This window comes from Aegilops tauschii, chromosome 7 (genome assembly GCF_002575655.3).
Source record: "Aegilops tauschii subsp. strangulata cultivar AL8/78 chromosome 7, Aet v6.0, whole genome shotgun sequence".
Classification (NCBI taxonomy): Eukaryota; Viridiplantae; Streptophyta; class Magnoliopsida; order Poales; family Poaceae; genus Aegilops; species Aegilops tauschii.
Window position 1 is genome coordinate 469,825,726 of NC_053041.3, and position 18,704 is coordinate 469,844,429.

Here is an 18,704-nt window from a genome sequence, read left to right on the forward strand (position 1 = left end):
GCAGACGGCGGCGCTGAACGCAGAGGCACGGGACTTGCGTTGCGGGAACGGCGAGGTCGCCAGGGAGGCCTCGGGCGCGAGGATGGGACGAGCGCGGGGAACTCTCCGATGTGTGCGCCCATCCATGGCGTCGGGGAAGAGCTTGGGGCGGCGCCATGCCTCGAACTGTTGCAAGCAAAGAGAGAGGGAGGTGAGGAACGAGGGAAGAAGAGAAAGGGAGGAGGGAGATGGCAGGGGAAGAGGTCTGGACCATGCGGGTCAGTCGCCGGCGGCGAGGCAAGGAGAGGCAGCACGGGCGCTGGAGGCGTGGACGAATGGCGCCGCGGGGAAGGGGCTCCGGGCGAGCACCTGCTCGGGAGAGGATCGAGGAAGCCTCTCCTTTGGTGCTGGACACGCACGGGAGCCGGGAGGGGAGGCGGCTGCGAGCAGTGGTTGGTTTGGTGCTGAAAGCGAGGGGGAATTTTGGATCGAGGAGAGGGTGGCAGCACGGCTAGGGAGGATCCCTAGAAATTAGGGATTTGGTCTCGGTTAGACTAGAATATATAGCGGGTGGGTTAGGCTAGGGGCTATTCGGGCCCTCCGATTATAATCGGGCGGTCGAGAATAAGTAGGTTAGAGAGCCCAATTAAGAAAACGGAGATGTTTTGTAGATGTTAGGGGATGATTCGAATCCAACGGTAACAACAAACCGGGTCGGGTACGGGTCAACTTTCGGACGCGCGCGAGGGGGTGGGTGGTTGTGCAGAGAGGGTCAAACGGTCAGACAAGAGAGAATCGAAAATCCGGTTTGACTCAAAATGGTCAACGAAGACAAGGGGGAAACGCGGCAACTACGAACGAATGCAAGTTTTAAAAACAATGACGACAACGAGTGCCGATGCAATGCGGATGATGCGATGATGAATGCAACAAACAAATAAAACACACGACGGTCACGCAAAACATGGCAGGCGTCTGGAGCGTCGGTCTCGGGGCGTTACAACACTCCACCACTATAAGAGGATCTCGTCTCGAGATCTAGGATGGCGCCGGAGAGAAACGGAAGGGGAAGAGGTAAAACAAATTGCTTCGTTGACAAATGAGTGAAGCCAAAGAACCTTGAGAGGTCGCAAAGCTTGCAGAAATGACACAACGGAGATGAACAAAATTTAAAACACTCCGTTCAGCAAGAGGAACAAGGAACATTGCGAGAACCTTTGTAGGTTGAAGAATATGAAACAAGAGCTTAACGGATCAAAAGGAATATGAAAGCACACCGGTAGAAAAGAGAAACAAGGAACACCATGTGAACCTTGAGGTTAATTGACATGATAGATATTTAAACCACTCCGGTTAAAACAAGATAGGGAAGGAATAAGAATGATATAATTTGGGCAGCACTCCGACTGTAAATGGAAGGAATTGAACATGATCTTGACAAGATGAGAGGATACTCGATGAAATTAACAACACATTGCCTCCGGTACTAATGAAAGAATGGCACAAGGGGTAAGAAAGATTTCAGACAGCACTCCGGTTGAGGGAGGAGACAAAACTTGATAAAATGAGAGAACTCGAATGAAATCACGACACTCCGGCTAAACGAATAAGAAAGGAAAAATTACATGATCTTGACAAAACAAGATGATTGGTCGAACAGAGCAACATCACAATGCCTCCGAGACGAACGAATAGGAAATGGATCGTCGGAATAAAAGAACGGAGAAGGAAATGATAACTTCCACCACAATTGAATTTGGGAAGCATCCTTCCAAGAAGGTTAGAACGGAGTTGTTGGAAAACCAACAACGAAAAGAATAAGCTTGTAGTGGGCTTATGGAAAACTTCTCAAAATTATGAGGTGACAATCTTGCCACTAACGAAAACAATTGCTTGCTTGAGATCAACGAAGAGATGAAATCTTCTCTCGCCGAGAGGATAGGAGAAAACTTGGATCATTGATAAGCACCATAATAGCAACATTCCTTAGGGAAGGCTTTAGGTGAAACATGACACAAGATAGATCCAACGAAGAGATTGGTGGATTTAAAATATCTCATTCTTGACAACATGTGCATCATGAAACGCGAACTCAAATTGTCAAGAATGACATAACACCACCTCAAAAGATAAGAGAAAGAATTGCACTTCGGAATGCAAGATGAAGAATACTTGAACTCCTCAAAACAAGACATGTGTTGGACACCATGTTAATGTTAGAGTACAGTTTGACGGATCATAACTTCAAGAGAAATCTTGAAGAACAATTGAAAAATGAAAGGAATCCTTGACGAACCACCATGTAGAGCCTCCATGAAGAACTCCGGTAATAAAAGGATGATAAAAAGAGAGAGAGAAGTTGACAACACAAGGTGAAACCTTGCAATGATTTGGGTGGAGCTTTGAAATGATATAATTGAAATAACTTGAAGCTCCGGAAAGAAAAGATGAACAACTTGGAACCGAGAATTTGATATCATGAACGAACTCCGGAAGAAGGGATTAAACACTTGGATGAAACAAGAATAAGAATTATGTTATGCATATCCTTCCCCAGTTTAAATGGATGACAAGCAACGGGTCTTGCATACTACTTATTCTCGTAGAAAGGATTAAGATAGATATTGCGCAAACTTGGGAAGGCCTTCATCGAACCACCGGTAGGATTGAAACAACGAATAAATTGATATGATAACGAGGGAAGAGAATTCTTGAACGAACCACCGCGAGAATTGAAAATGAAAGTAGCAAAGGCACAATTCACCGAGAAGATTTAGAAAAATGAATAAAGATACTTGACGGAATATAAATATATGAGAACGAAGAGATCACGAACTGATTAGAGGATATTTGAATGATGCACCGGTAAGATTTGGAGAACAAGAGCTGGATGTTGAAAACGAATAAATCTTCTGAAATGATGGCCTTCGGAGAATCAAACTGAAAAGACTCATGAAATGCTCCGGATGGGTATGAAAAGAATTCTCACAATCGAAAACAACTATGAGAGGATGGCATAAGCTAGAACTATGAATCTTCAAGAGAACGGATAAGATTTGGAGGAAAAACTCTTCTTCGGTCTTCAATTGTTGAGAATGATGACGAGAAACACCACCATGAATTGTTGAGACACTCCGGAATAATGAAGAATATAAAGGTTGAATCAACAATGAAAATAATTTGAAAGCCATCTTGGAGAAGGAGTATGACTGATGATACTTCAATCTTACGTCAAACTTCGAAAAGAATTTGGGAATGACTTCAGAAAAATTAGAAGAGTCAGGTAAGATCCTGGGAAAATACCTGTGGGTTAGGGCCCACTCAAAAGAAACACCGTTGAAATGATTACTTAAAAAGGAGATTGCACCGGTTGAATTAAATGGATCAAAAGAGATAACAACCTGGAGATAGCTTGAACGGATTGGGAATGGAAATGCGAGTCTCCTGAGATATCTTCAGTACTCCAAAAAAAACATGAATAGCAAGAGGTGGATGATTAAGAGATACACTGGCATGAGAAAACATTTGAAACAGGGAAAGGAATGTGACCAACATTGAAGGCTTGAATTTAGTCCACCGGAGAAGAAAAAGAATGAAGAATGAAAAACTTGAAGAACAACTTCATGAGAACCACCGGGTAAGAACATTGATTGAAAAGAATGAAGGGACTTCACGTGAATAAAAATGGATACTAGATTAAGAAATCTAAGTCCTTGAAAAAAAAGGTGGGAGGGCGGGAAAACAAAGACAACTTGGAAAACGGATGAAACGAACAATGTTGGGAAACTGAGAGGTGATCTTGCGAATGTTGAAATGATTGGATCCACTTGAAGAGAAGCACGCCGGTTGGAAAATAAATTACCATGACAACCTCGATGGTCAAGAAGGATTAGTATCCCCATAGGAATATGAGAACACCACTTAGGATAAGGTATGGAATCAACACTTGACATTGAAGCAACTCGAATACCACAACTTAAAACAAAACAAAGGATTTCGCTTGCAGAATAAGCCGGAACAAACATATGATAGAGATTTCGTCTGAAGTTTTCATGGTGGGGCCCACACGGGCTCGATCGTACAGCACCATCATGTACAAGGCAGTGCACATGACATACGAAGCGTCCCCGAGTTGGCATAGCCAAGGACTCTTTAAGACACTACGAGACCACTGTAAAACCAACCGTGTACAGGCGGACCACTAGACGTCGAACCCCAATCTCATATCATGCGTCTGTCGGAAAGATATCCTAAGATCTACTTGAATTCCCACTTATAAACTCCCGAAACTTTCTGGTTATGCAATCAGGTGTTGGGGATACAGGGGACACAAAATATATCACCCAAACTAGCAATCCCTATATCCAGCTGTATCCATCCGTCAACACATAACCAAGAAACCTTCGGGAATCGTTTACCTCAACCTTCGAAAAACACCCGTTATACTAGTTATGGCAATACTCCCGAACTCCCGCCCCAGTACTGGGTGGCGTCGAGGTGATCTCACCAACAACTGCATAAAAGAGATTTCGATGTCGGCGAAACTCAGGTATTCCAGAACTGCAACGATAAAATTGTGACGACAACACCTCGGAGCTCAACTCCCCGGGACACTGCCACAACCCCTAAATGTCAGGAGGCACCAAGAACAATGTTCTCGTCACAAAATCATCGGAACGATTCCAAGATACCCGCATGATCCTAAAAAAAAATTTAGTGAAATTTTAGGAGAGAAAAGTCAAAACTTCTACGTCAGGAGGCCTCACTAGAGCGACGAAGGGACTGAGGAGTAAAAAGAATCCTACTCTTCGATATATATAATCCTAAGACTCAAAACATTTTGTTCTAGACTCAACAACGCCAGCGATTCGATCAAGCAGGGGGCTCCTAAGTCGGGGATGGCTCTGATTACCAACTTATAACGCCCACGATGCGGCTATATCTCCCACGTGTCGAGGCACGACTTAGAGGCATAACCGCATTGTGGTTTTGTCGCAAGAAGGGTCATCTTCACACAATCCCATGTAATGAACAAGAATGGGATAAAGAGTTGGCTTACAATCGCCACTTCACACAATACATAAATAAATCATACATCAATCAGAGTACACACATAGGTCCGACTACGGAACCAAAATAAAAGAAGACAACCCAACTGCCAGATCCCGGATCGTCCCAACTGGGCACCACTACTGATCAATATGAAAAGAAACAACACAACGAACACGATCTTCATCGAGCTCCCACTTGAGCTCAGTTGCGTCACCTGCACTGGTCTCATCGGCACCTGCAACTGTTTGGAAGTATCTGTGAGTCACGAGGACTCAGCAATCTCACACCCGCGAGATCAAGACTATTTAAGCTTATAGGAAGCAAAGGGTAGTGAGGTGGAGCTGGAGCAAGCACTAGCATGTATGGTGGCTAACATACGCAAATAAGAGCGAGAAGAGGAGCAACGGAACGGTCGTCAACTAGTAATGATCAGGAAGTGATCCTGAACTCCTACTTACGTCAAACATAACCCAGAAACCGTGTTCACTTCTCGGACTCCGCCGAGAAGAGACCATCACGGCTACACACGCGGTTGATGCGTTTTAATTAAGGTCAAGTGCCAAGTTCTCTACAACCGGATATTAACAAATTCCCATTTGCCACATAACCGCGGGCACGGCTTTCGAAAGATAATACCCTGCAGGGGTGTCCCAACTTAGCCCATTATAAGCTCCCACTGTCAACGAAGGATAAACCTTCTCCCGGGAAGACCCGATCAGTCTCGGAATCCCGGTTACAAGACATTTCAACGATGGTAAAACAAGACCAGCAAAGCCGCCCGAATGTGCCGACAAATCCCGATAGGAGCTGCACATATCTCGTTCTCAGGGCACACCGGATTGTCCAAGCTTCCGATAGGCGAGCCCAGACTTGCCCCTGGTGGCCACCGGCGACTGACGGGTTGGACCAACACTCAGAGGAGCACTGGCCCGGCGGTTTAAAATAAAGATGACCCTTGAGTCTGCAGAACCCAAGGGAAAAAGGCTTAGGTAGGCGAATGGTAAAACCAAGGTTGGGCCTTGCTGGAGGAGTTTTATTCAAGGCGAACTGTCAAGGGGGTCCCATAAATCACCCAACCGCGTAAGGAACGCAAAAATCAAGGAACATAACACCGGTATGACGGAAACTAGGGCGACAAGAGTGGAACAAAACACCAGGCATAAGGCCGAGCCTTCCACCCTTTACCAAGTATATAGATGCATTAATTAAATAAGAGATATTGTGATATCCCAACATATCCATGTTCCAACATTGAACAAACTTCATCTCCACCTGCAACTAGCAACGCTATAAGAGGGGCTGAGCAAAAGCGGTAACATAGCCAAACAACGGTTTGCTAGGAAGGGTGAAAAAAAAGGTTAGAGGTTCATGGCAATTTGGGAGGCTTGATAAGCAAGTGGTAGGTAACGCGGCATAGCAATAGAGCGGACAGCTAGCAAGCAAAGATAGAGGTGATTTTGAGCGTATGGTCATCTTGCCTGAGATCCCGCTAGGAAGAAGAACGAGTCCATGAAGAAGACAAACGGATGTAGTCGAACGAATTCCTCACAACTCCGGAACGAAACCGAAGCTAACGAGAGAAGCAACCCGGAAAGAAACATACAACATAGTAAACAACCACCACATACACATGGCATGAGGCAAAAACAAATATGATGCATGCCCGGTTTAAATATGCATGGCATGGCAAAGTGCACAAACGAAGTTACAAGTTAAGTGGAGCTCAATATGCCACGAGTTGCATATTGACGGAACACCACATCAATTAATTAGTTCTCTCTCGTTTATGTACCCAACAATAATAAATGTTGATTAACATGGCAAGAGGTGAAGCATAAGTAAACTAACTATTTAAGCAAGTTAAATGAGGCCGGAAATAATAAACAACAATTCCGGAAAATCCTCATGTCCATATTTTAGATTTGGTACTGTTCTGCCTAAAACCATATTTTAATGATGTTAAACAGCAAAATAAAGTGCACCATGTTAAACTAGGCATTTTTCTACCCCAATTACATATAAAGTTTATTAAAATCCGAGTTACGGTTATTTAGTTATGAATTAAGGCATCTTAGCATGGCATTTATGCAAAATAAATGTAAACAGCAACTTAAACATCTTAAACATGGATGAAAGTTGCATATTATTAAACTACACAAATTTCTGAGCATTTTACATGTTAAAAAAGTTTTAATCCGATGCACCATTTGTGAGTTATTATATGCATGATGTCTAGGGTCCAATCTGAGAATATGCAGTTTTTTGGATAAATGGCAAAATTCGCAGGGCACGGAAAAAATATGCGTGGGCCGAATCTGGCTGGCCCAGCAGTGCACAGGAGATGGCTGGGGCTGCTCACCCATGGGCCAAGCCCAGTCTGTGGAGGGGAAGGCCGGCCTTGGTGGTGGTGGGCTTGGGAGGCTGGGCCGGTTACTGGATCCTGGGCCGCGGCAAGCGAGGCAGCGGCTCGGGCGGAGTCAACGGGCACGCAGAGGCGCAGCACCGCGATGCAGAGGATGCAGGCACGCGCTCGTCTCCCTTGCTCGAACAGAAGGAGAGGCCGCGCTGCTCCTGCAGCTGACGACGAGGGGATGTCGGCGCTTGCAGGCAGGGAGGCCAGAGAGCGACGGAGATAGCGGGCCCCGGCGGCATCGGATCAAGGCGGAGATGAAGTGGGGCGGCCGCGCGGACGGACGGCAGCGGAGGCAGGAGCTCCATGGGCGGCGGTGCTGGGTTGCTGCGGAGGAAGGCGGCTGTGGCGAGGCGCATCGGCGACGGGGCGGCGGCGAAGGCCGGCGCCGGAGTTGGAGAGGAGGCGGGCAGCTCGGCGGAAGACGGGGAGGCGCGGGGAGCAGAGGGGCGGGACGAGCGCGACGAGGCAGGAGACGACAGCTTGGCACGGCGCGGGACGAGCAGGATCGCTCGATCCGTTCAGGCGGGATGCAGACGGCGGCGCTGAACGCAGAGGCACGGGACTTGCGTTGCGGGAACGGCGAGGTCGCCAGGGAGGCCTCGGGCGCGAGGATGGGACGAGCGCGGGGAACTCTCCGATGTGTGCGCCCATCCATGGCGTCGGGGAAGAGCTTGGGGCGGCGCCATGCCTCGAACTGTTGCAAGCAGAGAGAGAGGGAGGTGAGGAACGAGGGAAGAAGAGGAAGGGAGGAGGGAGATGGCAGGGAAGAGGTCTGGACCATGAGGGTCCGTCGCCGGCGGCGAGGCAAGGAGAGGCAGCACGGGCGCTGGAGGCGTGGACGAACGGCGGCGCGGGAAAGGGGCTCCGGGCGAGCACCTGCTCGGGAGAGGATCTTGGAAGCCTCTCCTTTGGTGCTGGACACGCACGGGAGCCGGGAGGGGAGGCGGCTGCGAGCAGTGGTTGGTCTGGTGCTGAAAGCGAGGGGGAATTTTGGATCGAGGAGACGGTGGCGGCGCGGCTAGGGAGGATCCCTAGAAATTAGGGATTTGGTCTCGGTTAGACTAGAATATATAGCGGGTGGGTTAGGCTAGGGGCTATTCGGGCCCTTCGATTATAATCGGGCGGTCGAGAATAAGTAGGTTAGAGAGCCCAATTAAGAAAACGGAGATGTTTTGTAGATGTTAGGGGATGATCCGAATCCAACGGTAACAACAAACCGGGTCGGATACGGGACAACTTTCGGACGCGCGCGAGGGGGTGGGTGGTTGTGCAGAGAGGGTCAAACGGTCAGACAAGAGAGAATCGAAAATCCGGTTAGACTCGGAATGGTTAACGAAGACAAGGGGGAAACGCGGCAACTACGAACGAATGCAAGTTTTAAAAACAATGACGACAACGAGTGCCGATGCAATGCGGATGATGCGATGATGAATGCAACAAACAAATAAAACACACGGCGGTCACGCAAAACATGGCAGGCGTCTGGAGCGTCGGTCTCGGGGCGTTACAGTAGGAGAGGATCGTACTGACATGTATTAATCAGAAATGAGTAGTTACACAGGGTTCATAAGCAAGTGCTCGTGATTCCTAGAGCCAAAATCACCACATACCACATGGGTGTGGGGGTTTTGATCCTAGAAAGAAAAGGAAATGGGATTACAAAGTAGTCTCCAAGAACAAAGAAATGAACTCAGCCAATGAGTGTTTAACCCTATGGCATAGTAAGGCTAGGTCAGTCCTAAAACGCTCTTTCCATGATGTAAGGGTGTGTGGGACCCCCCTAAATATTAGACCGTTGCGTTCCTTCCAAATGCTCCATGCAGACAGCATGAAGATTTCCATGAACATGTGTGTTTGCCAGCTACGACGCCCTTCATGGATAAGAGCAAGTCTGTTACCATCATTCGTCCACGTAATGCCTAGAGTACTCCAGCATTGTTGACTAAAAGGACACCTGAAGAATAAGTGCTCGACCGTTTCTTCCTCTTGTCGGGTACATAATGAGCAGGTGACATTATCTCCCACATGATAGTGTCTCCTTTTCAACATGTTTCTAGTGTTGACTCTGTCTGCTAGGAGTAGCCAGGTGAAGATCTTTATTTTCATCGTGCATTTAGATTTCCAGATCTAGGAGAAGGCATCATCAGCGGCGACGTTTCGAAAGAAGAACTTGTAATACTTGGCCGAAGTATAATGTGGTCCCCATGGGTAGCTCCAGACATCCCGAGCAGCGACATCTGGCTCCGTGTCAGCACTATATTCCTGAAGGTGTATGAGTTCTTCACGAGCTTGAGCAGAGAGGGGAAGATGAAAGCCAGCTTGAACATTGTTGATTGCCATAAAGCTTGCGACCGAGGCATCTTCCAACTTAGCAGTGAAGAAAAAGGCTCTAGGGAATGCATCTTGAGTTATGTGTTCCTTCCATAAGTCTTTCCAAAAAAGAGCGGTTGTCCCATCGCCAGTATGCACCGAAGATATCCCATGGTAGATCTCGGACAGGTTCATGACCTCACGCCACCAAAAGGAGCCACATGGCTCTGTGGCATGCGGCACTTTGTTATTGTAGTACGTAGCCCAAACCAAGTTAACCCAGGGGACATCTTTTTTGTTGTAGAAGTTGTGTAGAAACTTCAGCAAGAGAGCAGTGTTCTGTGTCTTGATGTTAATGATGCCAAGTCCTCCATGGGTTTTTGGTCGACAAACTACGTCCCAAGCAGCCAGTGAGTTGACAGTCTCTCCCTGGTCAGTTTGCTTGCGCCACAAGCATCTTCTACGTATCTTGTCTAGGTGCTCAACTAGCTTGGGTGGAAACTTCAACATGCACATGGGGTATATCATCATGGATGTGATCAGGGAGTTCAGAAGAGTCAACTTGCTTCCTTGGTCCAGCATATAAAGGGTGGACGATAATTTGCGTTCAGTATGTTCCACAAAAGGCATCAGGTCAACCGTGGAAGGCTTCGTAGTCCCCATTGGCAAGCCTAAGTAAGTAAAAGGCATAGTGCCAATGTTGCATTGCCAAAGCTGAGCAAGGTAGGTTGCCAAGGTCTCGTCCACATTAATGGGAATCAGCAGAGATTTACTAAAGTTCAGATTAAGCCCAATGGATTCAGCATAGTCCGTGAGGAGAAGTTTCATGTTCTTGACCTGTTGGGGGCAAGCTGGCATTAGGAGTATGGTGTCATCGGCGTATTGGATGACAGGATAGTCAGTGGAGCCCCTTGCCGGAATGGGTAACTGGATTTTCTGCTGGTGGTATGCATCATTAACAGCAGCTTGCAGAAGATTAGCTGCGAGCACAAATATCAGCGCGGAAAAGGGGTCACCTTGTCTGACACCCGTGCGGCACGCAAACTGACGGCCCGAGACACCATTAAGCAAGACGGAGGAACTGCCAGAGCCAAAAATGCATCAGACCCAGCTAAGCCAACGGTCATCGAAACCCATGTGTTGCATGATTTCAAGCATAGCAGCGTGATCAACCGTGTCAAACACCTTCACAAAGTCGAGCTTAAGCAAGATGATCGGCTCATTGGACTGCTGACATTGAAAGATATACTCAAATGCCTATGCGAGGCAGTCTTGAATGGTTCTAGTACGAATGAAGCCGTACTGATTCCTGTGGATTATTTTCAGTATGAGTTTCTGTAACCTGTTCGCCAAAATTTTCGTTATGAGTTTTAGGCAGCAGTTGAGCAAAGTGATTGGCCGAAAGTCATTCACTGTCTCGGGGGAGTTGTTTTTTGGAATGAGAGTAATGTATCCTGAATTGATGCTCGCCAAGTCAAGATTGCCATTGTAGAACTCATCACATAGTTTGTAAAAATCATATCTAATGATATGCCAGCAAGATTTTAAAAATTGCCCGTTGAAGCCATCAGGGCCAGGTGCTCTGTCTTGGTTCGGACGACTGCATCGATCTCAGAATGTGTGAAGAGGGCAGACAGAACTTCCAAACCATCCACTCGTTTGATGATTGCGGCAAGATCAAATTTCATTAGAGATGGCTTTGTCTGACCCAGTCTATGCTTATATTCCTGAAACAATGCTGCTTCTTTGGCGTTGTGATCACTAACTATAGATCCATCTGAAAGTTTGAGGGTGGCAATGGAGTTTTTACGATATCTCTCAGTAGCAAGCGCATGGAATAGTTTGGTATTCTCCGATCCAAACTTGATGTACCTAATGGTGCACCTCTTCCGCCAGTACCGATTCTGAAACTGCAACAGTTTAAGAAGGTGGCCTTTGACAATGTGTCTGAAGTTGGATTCTGGCCATGTGAGAGGCCGCATATCCTCCAGTCCATCGAGGAAGGAAGAATCCGACAAAGTAGAGGCACCATCAATGCCAGATAATAAATGCTAATTGGCCAATTTCTTCATTCCATCAAGAGAATGAGTATTTGTATTTTGAACTTGAGATGATGAGGCCTCAGCAGCATTTTTGTCTGAAAAATCCATATGATCCAGAGGAATAAGTCCAAATTTGCATAACGGAGAGGCTGAGAGACCAACACTGAGGGCATTATCATGTAAAAATTGCAGGGATGTATTAACAGCAATAGGTCTCCGACTTGACAGCTCCTGCAAGGTTTCATCTGCATGCCACTTTTTGGTGGAAGTGTTGATCAGTCGATAACGACCATTAAACAAATGAAAGTGGCAAATGAAATCCGGCCAAATACGATCCCGTAGGCCATATATGAAATGTCCCACTTTGTTATTGGCAACCGAAAACCGAAAGGACCGAGGTTGAATTTGGATCACATTGAAGCCGGAACTAATTCCACCAATGCAACATTGTAAAGCAATGCCCACAGAATCGGGAGAGAGTGGGAAGGATGCTGAGGAGAAGGACCAAGAAGAACTCTTTGCGGTCTCGAGAGGGAGGGAAATGAACCGTAGAGCCAAATTTTCTTCTCACCTGGTCGGCCAAGGCAAGGCCAGGGCCAAAGTCCCAATGTAGGAGCCCCTCCATAGATCAGAGAGCTAGCAATCGCCATGAACTCCGGCGGCTACGATGGTGGTGGTGCGGTGGTGGGGAGAGGTGGAGAGGAGAGGTGGGCGGGGTGGGAGAGCCATCCTCTCCGTTTGATATTCCTTTTGTGCGAAACACTGAAATAGGCAAAAAAACAGCAATTTGCACTAGGCCTTTGGTTAATAGGTTAGTCCCAAAAATAATATAAAAGTGCATAATAAAGCCCATTAAACATCCAAAACAGATAATATAATAGCATGGAACAATCAAAAATTATAGATACGTTGGAGACGTATCAAGCATCCCCAAGCTTAATTCCTGCTCGTCCTCGAGTAGGTAAATGATAAAAACAGAGTGGAATGCTACCTAACATAATTTTCAATGTAATTTTCTTTATTGTGGCATGAATGTTCAGATTCGAAAGATTCAAGACAAAAGTTTAATATTGACATAAAAATAATAATAATTCAAGCATACTAACTAAGCAATTATGTCTTCTCAAAATAACATGGCCAAAGAAAGCTTATCCCTACAAAATCATATAGTTTGGCTATGCTTCATTTTCGTCACACAAAAATGCTCTCATCATGCACAACCCCGATGACAAGCCAAGCAATTGTTTCATACTTTAGTAATCTCAAACTTTTTCAACTTTCACGCAATACATGAGCGTGAGCCATGGACATGGCACTATGGGTGGAATAGAATATAATGATGCGGGTTGTGTGGAGAAGACAAAAAAGGAGAAAGTCTCACATTGACGCGGCTAATCAACGGGCTAGGGAGATGCCCATCAATTGATGGCAATGCAAGGAGTAGGGATTGCCATGCAACGGATGCACTAGAGCTATAAATGTATGAAAGCTCGACAAAAGAAACTAAGTGGGTGTGCATCCAACTTGCTTGCTCACGAAGACCTAGGGCATTTGAGGAAGCCCATTGTTGGAATATACAAGCCAAGTTCTATAATGAAAAATTCCCACTAGTATATGAAAGTGATAAAATAAGAGACTCTCTATCATAAAGATCATGGTGCTACTATGAAGCACAAGTGTGGAAAAAAAGGATAGTAGCATTGTCCCTTTTATTTCTTTTCTCTTTTTTTGGCCTTTCTCTTTTTTTATTTGGGACAATGCTCTATTAATGATGATCATCACACTTCTATTTATTTACAACTCAATGATTACAACTCGATACTATAACAGAATATGATTCTATATGAGTGCCTCCGGCGGTGTACCGGGATGGGCAATGAATCAAGAGTGACATGTATGATAAATTATGCATGGTGGCTTTACCACAAATATGATGTCAAGTACATGATCATGCAAGGCAATATGACAATGATGAAGCGTGTCATAATAAATGAAACAGTGGAAAGTTGCATGGCAATATATCTCGGAATGGCTATGCAAATGCCATAATAGGTAGGTATGGTGGTTGTTTTGAGGAAGATATAAGAAGGTTTATGTGTGATAGAGCATATCATATCACGGGGGTCGGATGCACCGGCGAAGTTTGCACCAACTCTCAAGGTGAGAAAGGGCAATGCACGGTACCGAAGAGGCTAGCAATTATGGAAATGTGAGAGTGCGTATAATCCATGGACTCAACATTAGTCATAAATGACTCACATACTTATTGCAAAAATCTACAAGTCATCAAAAACCAAGCATTACGCACATGCTCCTAGGGGGATAGATTTGTAGGAAAAGAGCATCGCTCGTCCCCGACCGCCACTCATAAGGATGCCAATCAAAGAACACCTCATGCTTCAAATTTGTTACACAACGGTTACCATATGTGCATGCTACGGGACTTGCAAACTCCAACACAAGTATTTCTCAATTTCACAATTACTCAACTAGCATGACTCTAATATCACCATCTTTATATCTCAAAACAATCACCAAGTATCAAACTTCTCATAGTATTCAATGCACTTTTTATGAAAGTTTTTATTATACCCATCCTGGATGCCTATCATATTAGGACTAATTTTATAGCCAAAGCAAATTACCATGCTGTTCTAAAGGACTCTCAAAATAATATAAGTGAAGCATGAGAGATCAATAATTTCTATAAAATAAAACCACCACCGTGCTCTAAAAGATATAAGTGAAGCACTAGAGCAAAATTATCTAGCTCAAAAGATATAAGTGAAGCACATAGAGTATTCTAATAAATTCCGATTCATGTGTGTCTCTCCAAAAGGTGTGTACAGCAAGGATGATTGTGGTAAACTAACAATCAAAGACTCAAATCATACAAGACGCTCCAAGCAAAACACATATCATGTGGTGAATAAAAATATAGCCTCAAGTAAAGTTACTGATGGACGAAGACGAAAGAGGGGATACCTTCCGGGGCATCCCCAAGCTTAGGCTTTTGGTTGTCCTTGAATTTTACCTTGGGGTGCCTTGGTAATCCCCAAGCTTAGGCTCTTTCCACTCCTTATTCCAAAATCCATCAAATCTTTACCCAAAACTTGAAAACTTCACAACACAAAACTCAACAGAAAATCTCATGAGCTCCGTTAGTATAAGAAAACAAACCACACCCTTAAGGTACTGTAATGAACTCATTCTTTATTTATATTGGTGTTAAACCTACTGTATTCCAACTTCTCTATGGTTCATACCCCCCGATACTAGCCATAGATTCATTAAAATAAGCAAACAACACACGAAAAACAGAATCTGTCAAAAACAGAACAGTCTGTAGCAATCTGATTTGTTCGAATACTTCTGGAACTCCAAAAATTCTGAAAAACTAGGAAAACCTGTATAATTTGTATATTGATCTACTTCAAAAAGAATTAGCAATTTATCACGTTCTGGTGAATTGTAACAATTATTTTCGTGATCGCAAAGTTTCTGTCTTTTTCAGCAAGATCAAACAATTATCACCCAAGAAGATCCTATTGGTTCTACTTGGCACACATACTAATTAAAACATAAAAACACATCTAAACAAAGGCTATATGAATTATTTATTACTAAACAGAAACAAAAAGCAAGGAACAAAAATAAAATTGGGTTGCCTCCCAACAAGCGCTATCGTTTAACGCCCCTAGCTAGGCATTGATAATTTAATTGATGCTCACATGAAAGACAAGAATTGAAGCACAAAAATACCATCATATAGCATGTGAAAAACATATCTAAGTCTAACATACTTCCTATGCATAGGCATATTATAGGCAAATAAATTATCAAGACAAGCAAGATCTAGCCTATGTAAGAAAGAAGTGAGAAACAATAACAATCTCAACATAACGAGAGGTAATTTAGTAATATGAAAATTTCTATAACCATATTTTCCTCTCTCATTATAATTACATGTGGGGTCATATTCAAATTCAACAATATAGCTATCACAAAACATATTCTTAACACTATCGGTGTACAAAAGTAGGGGTCCCTTTTTGCACCCCTTTACTTGTGCGCGGGCAGTCGCAACCCCACGCCCCTGGCCACGCTTGGCGGGGTAGAGGAAGCAAAGGCACAAGACGACCAGACCAACGCCAAGCTGGAAACACAAAGAGCAGAGGGCAAGGTGGACTCCCCCGGCAAGGCCCTTGCCGGGGTGGCCTCCACAGCCCCGGCAAGAACCTTGCCGGGGCAACTTGCCCAATGCCAGCAGGGCTGCCACCCTTGAGCCTGAGAGTTCCGACGCCCTCAACCACATTGGAACCAGAGCTCGGGAGGCGCCTCCGTGGTGGCATGCAGATCTTTGTGAGGACAAAGAACGTGCAAGAATCAGATGAGAATCAGAAGACGGAGACCGTCGGTGAGATCCTTGCCGAGGATACACATGGGGCCCCCCGGCAAGACCCTTGCCGGGGACGCCCACGATACCGCGGCAAGATCCTTTCCGGGGCCCCGGTGAGACTCTTGCGAAGACATTCGCGGGGCCGCAGCCAGGCCCACATCTGCCAAGATTCCACCGTCGTTCCCATGCAGCTGCCAGCCCACCAACTAGGAGAGCACCTGCGTGGCGACGTGCGGCCTCTAGGCCAACTCAGCAAGCACCTGCGTGGTGGCATGCAGATCTTCGTGAAGACTCTGCCACCGCCCCAACTCAGCAGCCAGCCAGCGTGGCACTACCCGCCTCATCAGTTCGGACGTGCGTTGAAGCCAGGCGAGGCGGCGACAGCTGGGACGAGCTTCTGTGACATCCCCGATAAAGCAAGAAGGGCACGTCGACAACGCATTAAATGCGTTTGTTTGACGGTGCCAGAGGATAGACTCGACCACTGTATAGCTTTCCACCTTCTGTGTGCCACTTTGGCAGCCCCTTTGTTTATAAAAGGAGGCCCGCGGTGTACTGGGGGAGGATTCAGACTTTTTGGACCCTGCACGCCTTGTAGCTAGTCCAAGAACACCAGATAAACAGAAACCAGTAGAGTAGGGTATTAAGCATCACTTGCGGCCTGAACCTGGATAATCCCCCCGCGTTGATCTCTCAATCCCACTCTTTCCACAGCCCCGCGCCCGCCAACCATAGCAAAAGGAATTCCCAGGGATCCCATAGGTGTCGTTTCCCCCGACATCTTAGGCGCGCAAGGTAGGGGGCGCAATCTGTGAAAATCCGGTTTGAAGGTTAGGACACTGACTTCGTCATCACCATGGCCCACAAGAAAAAGGGGATCACAAAGATTGGCTCATCCGGGGCCGGCCCGTCCGCGCCAGCGCGAGCGGGCGGCCAGGTGCCCATGGATGGGCCCGGAGACGTGGCCCATGAGCATCCACGGCATTCTGGCGATCGGAGCCAGGCGAGCGGCGTTGTCCGAATCCGGGATGACGAGCCACGCGCCGCTGGGTCTGGGGGCGTGGCCGTGCTGCCCACGGGCGGCGCAACAGCATCTACGGCACCCTAGCTGGCGCCCACGCCGCACCCTTCCCAGGCTGCGCGCGATGAGCAACACCGCGATGCCGGAGCCCCCGGGCACCGCCGCGGAAAGAGCCCTGTGCGCCACTCACATGACGAACTAGGCCGGCGTGCGCGCTCAGACGCCGATGCAGGCGGCGTGGGACCGCGAGACCGCGACAGAGCCCCTTCTAACCTGGTTAGAAGTCGGAGCGCGTCATGGCCTACGCAGATCTCGCCGCCGCCTACGCCAGCAGAAGCGCTGGCGCGTGTGCAGCTGCTCCTAGACTTCCCCCTGCTGTGGAGAAGCTCGACGAGTGGAGAGCCACCATCCGAAGCCTTGTCAGCTTCGCCAACAAAGACGAGCCGCTCCCGATAGGGCCATCGCACCGGCGCCCTGACGAGCTAGCGCGTGCCGGCGGTGGGGAGGCCAGAGACGCTGCGACCACGGTGCACTCTCCCCCCCCCCCCCGCGGCCGCGACAACAGCCACCGGCCCGTCGACCCGACGTCGCTGACAACGTTTCCACGACGTCGTCCAACCCGCGAACACATCGCGACCAACGTCAAGTCCTCCGGGAACGGGCCCAGGAAGACGCTCAAACTACCATCGAACAATGACGGGAGACGCGCCATCAGTCAGATCGGCGTGCGGGGCCTACTATGGACCACCCAGCGCTGGGGGCCCCGGCGACCTGCCTTACGAGGTGGGTTGTCCAGCCTTTACCCGGGAGCTGCGGCAGTTCCAGTGGCCCTCCCGCCGCACGTTCAAGCCCGATGTTGGCGAGAAGTACAGCGGCAAGACCCACCCGTCGGAGTTCCTCAGCATCTACACCATCACGATGCAAGCTGCTGGAGCTCGCGACGACAAGGTGCTTGCCAATTACTTCCCGTTGGCACTCAAACCCAACGTCATGTCATGGTTGATGCACTTGCCAGTGGATTCCATTTCTTCTTGGTCGGATTTGTGTCATGAGTTTGTTGGCGCCTTGACTGGAGGCCACCAAGCTCATGGCCAGGCAAGCGATTTGCATATAATCCCCCAGAAAGAAGGTGAAAACCTGCGCAAGTACATACAGAGGTTTAGCCGAGTGCAGTATAACATCCCTGATGTTCATCCCGCCGCCATTATCAGCGCATTCCATCAGAATGTGCGCAACCGCAAGATGCGTGAAGAGTTGGCGATGAACAAGGTCAAAGATGTGGCCAAACTTTATGTTCTGGCCGATAGATGCGCTCGAGCTGAAGAAGGGAGGAAGTACCCCGGCGAGGACGTCGGTGCGGAAACCGACTCCACAGGTGAAGACACCGTTGCCCCGACGAAGAAGGGCCGACGCCGCAACAGGAAGCGCAGGGGCAAGACTGTGCTTGTCGTTGAGGGATTCGGTGAGCTCGGCGCTGCCAAAAAGACC

The 18,704-nt window shown here is 47.3% G+C and overlaps 1 long non-coding RNA gene across 1 annotated transcript; it reads right to left on the bottom strand.

The window, feature by feature from the left end:
• Positions 1-5,007: 5,007 nt before the first annotated feature.
• LOC141026351 (uncharacterized) lies at positions 5,008-8,379 on the bottom strand. Its single transcript, XR_012188320.1, has 4 exons — positions 8,223-8,379; positions 7,391-8,138; positions 6,510-6,601; positions 5,008-5,272 (listed from the first exon to the last, which is right to left on the bottom strand). It is a non-coding gene; the product is annotated as an uncharacterized lncRNA (long non-coding RNA).
• Positions 8,380-18,704: the final 10,325 nt, after the last annotated feature.